We start from the raw sequence: 9,149 nt of genomic DNA, 5'->3' as shown, positions 1-9,149 counted from the left end.
CATGCACATACACGGTTCTGGAGTGACAAATGCATTTATAAGTTCCCTTTCTTATATGTGTTTGTATTTATTTGGTTGTTCATCATCTTCTTTACCCCATTGAACAGAAACTTCTTGAGAGTCAATCTCAAGTCTTCTAATTCCTTTAGATAGCTGCCAAGCTTCAGTGTTGTGTCAAGCAAAACTCCTTCTATTTCTTGGGACAAATTCCACAAGCATACAGTCTTTTCAATTTTGTGTGATAATGTGATTTTTTGGTACAGGTTAGATTGGCCTGATAGTCAGGGGATATGGATTTTAATCTGTTGGTAATTTGGTTAGGTCATCCCTCCACTCTAGGCCTCGTTTTCCTTATCAGAACAGAAGATAAACCAGACTGATGGCTCCCAAACGTCGATATTCCTGGGGAGATTTTTTAAAATGCAGAGTTCACTGGGCTCCACTCCAGACATGTTGAGATAGACTTTGGGGCTGGATACCAGGTATCTGTAGATTTTAAAGGATATCAGGTAATTCTGATAGGTTGCCAGGTTTGCTTCTCAAACTTTAATGTGCATAGAAATCACCTGGGAGATCTTGTTACGATGCAGATTTTGATGCCAGTGCTACTGATCCATGAACCACAGTCCCAGTAGCCAGAAATAAAGGACTTTTAAGTCTCTTTCAGCTAAATATTCTCCAATACATCAACTACTAGTGAACAATGTGATACAAGGTGACCCATTAAAAATAGTCCACATTTAGTGTAAGATGACCTAGCTAAGTTAAATTATGATGATAGAGTATGAAATTATTTCCTTCATTTATAAATTTTAAGTGATATTTTTAAATAATCTATGGAGGATTTATTCCCCTTAAGTTAGCATCTCAGAGTATAGTGTTAAAAAGAGTTTTCAAAAATCCTCGGGCCAGAAAAATTTTTGCCCAATCAACAGACTTTGAACTGACTTTTTGTGGCACAGAAGGCTCAATGCTGGGTGAGATTTGAAGATCATAGAAGGGACCCTTCAACCTTGATGCCTCCCCATGAGCTGACGTATGCCTAAAATTCCTTAAACGGGAGGCAGATCTTTTCGCTCACTCCTTAATTAGTGATGAGGCTTAAAATACAAATATTCCTGGAGAGGGTAAAGCACTGACTTTAAATCTAGCAAAATAAATGATGAGGGAGATTTTTATGGAAAGAGATTTCCATAGGAAACAGTTGGGTTGGGGACTGGGGCTGGAGCAGAAAATGAGAAAGATGTTTCAGAAAGAGAAGCCAGGGGCTGAAGCGCTGTTCACCTTCATAACTTTGTCAGAAGAAGGCTGCCCCATTAACTAAAACAATCCTACCTAACTGCATTCCTGAAAAACAGACAACCCCCCAATTCTTGTGACTGCTCACTTCCCGTGTTCAGGTAAAAGACCCTCAGGTATCTTCATCCTCCAGTCTTTCTGCAAATAGCTCCCTAACATACTAACAGGGGGTCCCAGGGAGGAGGAAGGTGGGGAGGAGAAATGTTTGTGTGACCTGAGCTGACCAAGGAGGCTGAGGGAGATAGAGAGGGTCAAGCAGGAAAACTGATATGGATGCCAGAAAAAAAGGAAGATGGGGTGTGCTCTCGGAAGAGAAAGGGGCTACGTGACACTAGTCTTGCCTTTGCCATTGAGCAGCTGCTCAGGCTCAACCACTGGTCAATACAGCCTCTTCCTAATCTCCTGTAACTTGCCTCCAGGTCACAACTGCCAGTTTGAGACAAATCGTAAAAAGCTGAGGAAATTTATCTTTCTTTCAGCAATTAAGATACACGTCTCCCCTACAAACTGTAAGCCTCATGATACCCATACTCAAGGAAATCATAAAGGCAGCAGGAAGATCTTTTTATCTGGCTGCTGCTCAGGCATAAAGGCTGGGTATCTAAGATCTGGAACAATCTCTGAAAGCAGGGGACAGATTGGGCACTTGATAGAACATTAAAGCCCAGAAGAGATTGCTCTAGCAACTTCCCTCTCAGAGCGTTTTCTTTTACCTCTTAATCATTCTTCCTGAAAATGGAGAGAGCTGAAAATGGACATACTGATCAGCTGGGTTATTGAGACTCGAGGAATGGTATTCCAGATTCAAATTACACTTATACTCTATAAACCACATGATTCACGATTATCAACAGTCATGTAGACACAAAAGTGAATGCTAATTCAACTAATAAGAGGGAAAAGGAAATTGTTCTGTTCCACTAAAGCCTGTGGGAGCACTCCTTGGCTGAGCAGGGCAGTCCAGGCCTGCCATGTAAAAATGATAGGAGGTCTCCTGTCCCTGTTGACTCAGAACCAATGGATGTGGCTCCCTTCTTTGAACCTTCCAGGACACCGGATCCCTGTTGCACGTTCAGAGTGGAGCCCATTTGTGCTGAAGAAGAAATGTGGACTATTTTTAATGAGTCACCTTGTATCCCATTACTCACTAGTAATTGATGTATTGGAGAATATTTAGCTGAAAGAGACTTTTGCTGAATTAGAAGTCACTTTCACCAATGACGAAATATAACCTAAGAAGTTTGGCACTAGGAGGGACTTTAGATCATTTAATTCACATTCATCATTTTATAGGTAGGGAAATTGAGGTCCAGAAAGAGAAAGAGATTTGCATAAATTCACTGGTAAATTCTCAGCAGAGTTGAGTCTAGAATCCAGCTGCCTCCTAAATTCATCCTTCTTCCTTCCTCCTGCTGCCTCCCCAGAGAACGTGGTGGCTTTCCTGGCTTGTTGCAGTTTTCTGAAAACCCTCAAATTACTAGAGTTCACCTTCACCTACCCTTGTTTCCTCAGCCCCCTAACTAGGGCTGGATGAGGCCATCATCCACACTGTCTCATGAGACTCAAAGACAAATGGTCCTTGCCAAAGGTCCATAGAAGGCTGGAAGAGAGGGGCCTTAGGCTTGTGAATTTATATCATCCACCTGAGAATTCCATTTTCAAGTTTAGAGGGAGAAATGAAAGCTCTTACTGGACTCAACTAACTCATCACATAGCAAATCCAGCATGGGTGTCAGCAGGTACAAATGGAACTCTCAGGCCATGGTTTCTTCTGCATCTGGAGGTTATGATCCCACTGTAGAAAATATCAGTAGCCTCCTGTGGTTGAACACAAGTGGGAGCATATGTCCCCACCCTGACAAACTCACTGCCAATCGGAATGTTTGCCATAGAAGCAAGTCTTAGCTCACACCAAGTTTTATCAAACGCAGGCGACTTTGTTAGACAGCAAACAAAATTAATCTAAACAACTCATTTGTAGTTCAGAAGATATTTCTCTCTCTTCTCACCCCCAAACAGTAAACAGCAAAAACACCCAGGCAAGAGGGCTTCCTCTCCTGGCTCTGTCCTTAAAGGGTACCTCTTTGGCCATCTTCATGAGCCCTCTGCCGACAGGACAATAAGTCACAGGGCCCAGGGAACTTGTCCATCCAAAGCCCACACCTCACCTTCTAGACCACTCTTTGGTATCCAGGATCCCCAGATTCTGTACCCAAAGGTCTTGAAGCCATCTCCAGAATGTTCATAGGCCTCTCCTGAGTCCTGAGAATGGGCTGGTCCACAGCTGTGCTCACATTTGGGACTGAGGAGTGGCCAGGGAATAGCTCTTCATGGAGAGGTGGACGCTCAAGCTAGAGTGTCTTTAACAAGTGAGGTAGAAGTGAGTAATATACACAGAAGGGGGTTTGGGCGAAGCAAGTGGAACTCTGAGGGGCACAAGAATTCTGTATTCAGACTTGGCATTCTGGGTCCCTCTGAAGATATGGTTTTCAAGGCAAAAAGATAGAAGTTATTCTATAATGTAGTTTTCTAAGCTGGATTTACAGTTTTTAAATATTTAGACACATGGTATGTGGGTCTCCATTTGTACCCTGCCCAGTCTGCAAGTATAGGGAGCAGGCTTTTTGAAGCAAACGCAGAGACTGTGTTCCTATGGTTAGATGGTGGGGAGAGGGGAGAGGGGAGAGAAGTTTTATCCCTGGAGACACCACACCAGAGGGATCCAACCCCAGCCCTACCCTGATGACATAATTATCGGGCTTGCAGATTTTTATCCCTTATTCATACAAGGCAGTTAGTCCAATTATATTACACCTAACCACACACAGACCAAGAAATCTGCAGGTTCCAGTAAATCAAGAATTACTTCTAACACTTTTTATGCAAATAAAGCAACCTAAATTGTTGACAAAGACAAGCACCGACTTGTTTGTTTTATCCAGTAATTAATTCACCCTCAAGGAGTTAGAGCAGATAAGGATTAAATTGTTAACACATATCACATTACTCATGCTAGAATATTTTTTAATGAAATGATCACAAATAGAGCAAACAGCCAGCCTCCCAGGGTCCCCCTTTTGTTCCTCAACTAGACACACCTCGGATAGTGACGTGGGCAGAAGCTCCTTGGGATGAACAATCAATCTGACTCAGGAGCCCAAAACAAAGGGGCTTCCTGGCTTTTATCTTCTCCCCTTGGAAGGGCCATGCCAGCACCTAAAGATGATTTATATCACTGTATTAGGCAATAATCCTGCCACTCAACAAGCCACATCTCACAAGCCTATATCCAGACTTGGGTTCAAAATTACTTATTGCACAACATTTATACAATCTCTCTTTTTTTTCTGTGCCAGTGCTACATGTTAAGCATCTTCCCTTTATCTGCACTTATATTACAAGACTAAAGAATTTTCTACTTACATCCACTTAGGTGCTTTCCATGGGCAGGCTAGGCCACGATCCACCACATGCTGATCTTCCCACTCTTCTCTGTAGCCACTCTTCACGCAAACTTGGGAAACCCTAATAATTATTTTTCAGCATTCTTGGGAATTATGGGAATACAACATTAAGCGCAAAAAGATAGATCAGGACTAAAATCTGTGACATTAAAAATCCCAAAGTTCCAGCCAAATCCTCTAGAAAGTCAATTAGAATCTCAGGTAAATTAACTGAAAGAAAATCTTTATCATTTAACAACAGACAGTAGCAGGTACCAATCTTAGTATACAGATATGTAAATTTTTCTTTATTTTTCTATAATACAACTTAACTTCTACATTAACCTTCATTTCACTAGAGCAGTCAAAACTTTATCTCAATGAATTCAAGGTTGCATCTTTGTCTAGGACATTAAAGGGTGTGTGTGTGTGTGTGTGTGTGTGTGTGTGTGTGTGTGTGTTTGAGGGCCTCTAGTCTTTTATTCTTTTCTTTTTTTCACTTTTTAAAATTAAGACATAATTAACATACGACATTATATTAGTTTCAGGGGTATAGTGTAATGATTGCAAAACGATCACCACAATAAGTATAGCTAACATCCGCCACCATACATAATTACAGAAATTTTGTTTTGATGAGAACTTTTAAGATCTATCCTCTTAGCAACTTTCAAATATGAATGCAGTGTTATTAACTATAGTCACCGTGCTGTACATTACATCCCAGGACTTATTTATTTTAAAACCGGAAGTTTATACTTTTTGACTCCCTTTGCCCATTTCACCCACCACCACCCTCCACCTCTGGCAACCACCAATCTGTTCTCTGTATGTATGAACTTGGTTGTTGTTGTTTTTGTTTATTAGGTTTTTTTAGATTCCACATATGAATGAGATTGTATGGTATCTTTCTTTCCCTGTCTGACTTATTTCACTTAGCATAATGTGAGAGTCTCTATCTAGTCTTCAGTCATCTATCCACATTGGCATCTGCTGAGACCACCATTGTCTCATCTGCCTTTGGTCATCTGTCCATGCAGATGGCAGCTGAGCTGTCCCCTCACTCCTGCCACTAAGTCTGTTAAAAGCCAGCCACTCTTTTCTTCCCCTATTGGCAGCATGGGAGGCATTCTTTGCTCATAATCCATGCTGTGGCCTAGGAAAATTTGTGAGGCTGAATCTACAGCCCTATCTGCCTAGACATACCCAAATCCATTTCTTTAGGGTATTGCCACCTTCCTGGGGCTCTATCGTAGAAGAAACAGGTCCCTCCTCTCTCCAGTCTCACAGATTAATTGGTAGGTTCTGTCCCATCAACTAGGAAAGCTCAGTCCCACTTTCAGGAATCCCTTGGTGACTGTAAGTTCCTACTTTCCTTCTGAGCCACTTCCACCTCAGAGATGTGGACAGAGACCTTCAGGTGGAACATCACAGACTCCCAAATCTCTAGTATATGTTGGGGTCTCTCCTTCATCCCAAAGGCTTCGACTTGAAACACTCAAAAGCCAGCAAAGTAGGCCTTTATATCTCTGTTCTCTGCTAAGCATCCTTCACCGAGGCAATGAGCACAGACTAATCTTGCTCAAAGCAGCAAGATGAGAAGTGGCTGAGAGAGTTAAGAAAGAGATATCAAGAGAAGGAAGACCATATAGTATTTCAAAAGTAACACCCAACCATAATACTAATAGAGTTTTAAATGTTTCCATAGAACCTGTTGATAGAATTACCATTCTAAAACGCAGACGATTGTCTAACTATTCTTCAAATCCTCCGATGGTTCCACATTGCCCACAATGGCAGTTCAAAATCCTCTCCACTGAAGAAGTGAGGTCCTGAAGAACTATTTAACAGGGAGGTCTGCTATTTGCATGAGCAGAGAAAGCAAACATTCACGTGGACTATCCAACCACTAAAGCATCGGGTCCTAGGAGCAAAACCAGCAATTTTCCAAGCATTTCTGAAACCCAGCTCTGACCTCTACTTGAGCACAAATTCCGATCTACTTTTAGAAGATCCTATTTCATTTCTTAAATCAAATACTCTCATCCCTCCTGCACTATGTCTTCTCTAAATGGACCAATAAGAACAAGAGCAACATTAAAAATACCATGAGAGTAGTTTCAATATCTGCCTGCCCTCCTTTCTCCCTGATAGACCTGTGGCTTGAGCACCTCCTTCAAGAAGTCTTCCTTTGTGTCTCTGACTTTATTGTAATCATACCATGGCTAGTGTGAGCAGCACAGATCTTGTCTATCACAGTTATATGTGTTCATTTTGCTTTTCCTGTCTTCTTACTTGTATTATCCTATAAATTCTATTGGACAAGGTCTGTAACCCACATCCTTTGTAGTGCCCCAACTACGTAGCACAATGGTCCGCACACAGAGGTAATTTAATAATTTTTCCACTTTGATTTCTGGGTCTCCACTCCAGCCCCTGGGTAATCATTTATTAGTAAACAAATTAGTTATCAGTAAAATAGCCGAGGTTTCCAGAGCAAATCATTTGTATTACTACAGCTGGAAAAAAAACAGCACATACCACTTTCTTTGCAAAGAGGAATTTCAATAGCGGAATGTGGTCATGACTGCCACTAGTAGATCTTGCTTGAGAGTTTTGACACTTCTGTAACTCTTTGACCTGGAAAGATGAATCGACTTTCATTTTGAATCATGTGTCTCCTTGGGTTCTTTTGGCCTAAATACATAAACATCAGAGAACTTGATTCCCTGTAATACTGGCAACAACAACAAATAAATATATGTATATAGCCTCTGGCTTAGCGCTCACTAGCATGATTCCTGGGAGCCGAGCACCACCTCACCCCCTGCAGCACCCAGGACTGCTTACAGATGACTTAGAGGCAGTGCCTGCCTTGGTCTACACCAGGCACAACCCCACCCAGATGCCAAGGCTGCTTCTCTCTTGCAGTGGTTCCTGTTCCCGCTGATGCTCAGAGCCTGCAGAGCCTGCCTCCTGGAGAGACCTGCCCCATGCTTGGCTCCCAGCTCTAAGGTTGTGGGGCAGCTGGGAGTGGAGGAAGAGCCCTGCCTCTGGCCTCCCTTAATCCCCTGCTTCCCTGGGTGGACAGCTTCATGAGGCGGCCCAACCCTGGGGAGCTTTCTGAGGGAGGGAGTTCCTTTCCCTCCACTTCCCATCTCCACCTTCCTGCTTCTCCCTCCTTGCTGTGCTGGACCTTTACCCACACCGGCTATGGCCTTGCCATGCTCTGGCAAAGGACCTGTACCTCTTCCTTCTGCAGGGTTTGGAGTCCAACAGGCTGTGTTTAAATTTGGACTCCACCTACACCAATCTCTTCTCTTTTCCAAACATAAACTTTGTTATCTATAAAATAGAAATAACATCTACCTATGGCATTGTTCCGAGGATGAGGCATTAATGTCAATAGTAATAATAAAGCCTTAATGACTGAGGGACTTACTTCTATGTGTTAGGTGCTGTGCCAGGTTTCATACATTCTCTTAAACCCAGCACGGTGACCGGACCAGAGCAGGTGGTCAACAGGTTCCTTCACCCTCCTCTTTCTTCTTTTCTTCTCTCTCCCCGCTTTCTTAAGTCAGATAGGATCTGAAGGTGCAGTGTCTGGTCCCATAGGAGGGCTTTGTCTTCTCTGCATCTTCCCTTCTTCCATGGGCCACCTGGAATCACCCACACCCCCCAGAAAAAGGAAGTCTCTTCCTTGTCCTGTCCAAGTCCCCTGCCCAACAGGGCAGCTCCATTTCTGTCCACAGCCAGGTTTTCAACCTCCATTCCCACATGGGGCCCCCACACCTGGTACTTCATTCCTCCAGGGAACATAGCTGTCCATGTGCTGGCAATAAGGCGTCTCCATGTTCTCCTGGACCAGAGACCCCTGGCACAGGTAGGCTCTCTGTGCCAGACACGCTGCGAAACACTTGCTAGGCAGACAACCAACACTCGAGGAGCGGTCTCCAGTGAGGCAGAAGGGTAGGAATCAGCTGGGCCCCACCACCACCCCATCCTAGGGAGGTGGCCAAGAGGAAAGTGCCCTGGGAGGAGAAGGGCCACACCCCAGCATCAGAAGAGAGCGGGGAGTGGTCACCATGAGTCTGCTGGATTTCAAGGGTCTCTGCCACTGTGGAGTTTGAAGGATTCTAAGGACCTCTGGCAGATTCCACTGCCCTTTACCTGCCCCTACTGCACACACACTATCCATTGTCTGAGCAAGGCTGCTGACTGGCCCACTCGAGAATTTGTTCTGAGCGGGAACTGGAGGGAGAGGGCGGCCGTGGGATGTAAATGCCCTGGGAAGCTTTGAAAATGCTGGGAGGAAGCAAAATGCCCCGAGTAATTTGGGATGGAGGCTTGAGCCATTTGATCAGGATATGAGAGAAGAGTGATTCTTAGAAGGCTAAAGGATTCGGA

At 43.7% G+C, this 9,149-nt stretch overlaps 1 long non-coding RNA gene across 1 annotated transcript in view; it reads right to left on the bottom strand.

Annotated features, from left to right (window-relative positions):
• Positions 1-7,294: 7,294 nt before the first annotated feature.
• LOC111740114 overlaps positions 7,295-9,149 on the bottom strand; it is a 10,934-nt gene continuing 9,079 nt past the window's right edge. Inside the window, exons 2-3 of the long non-coding RNA XR_002780469.1 lie at positions 8,185-8,401; positions 7,295-7,382 (exon numbers count right to left, since the gene is read on the bottom strand). This is a non-coding gene — a long non-coding RNA (uncharacterized LOC111740114). The remainder of the gene's footprint in view (positions 7,383-8,184; positions 8,402-9,149) is intronic.

This window comes from Pteropus vampyrus, unplaced genomic scaffold (genome assembly GCF_000151845.1).
Source record: "Pteropus vampyrus isolate Shadow unplaced genomic scaffold, Pvam_2.0 Scaffold58, whole genome shotgun sequence".
In the NCBI taxonomy this organism is placed as follows: Eukaryota; Metazoa; Chordata; class Mammalia; order Chiroptera; family Pteropodidae; genus Pteropus; species Pteropus vampyrus.
The sequence above is the reverse complement of the archived record's forward strand: the minus strand, read 5'-3'. Positions and strand labels throughout refer to the sequence as shown.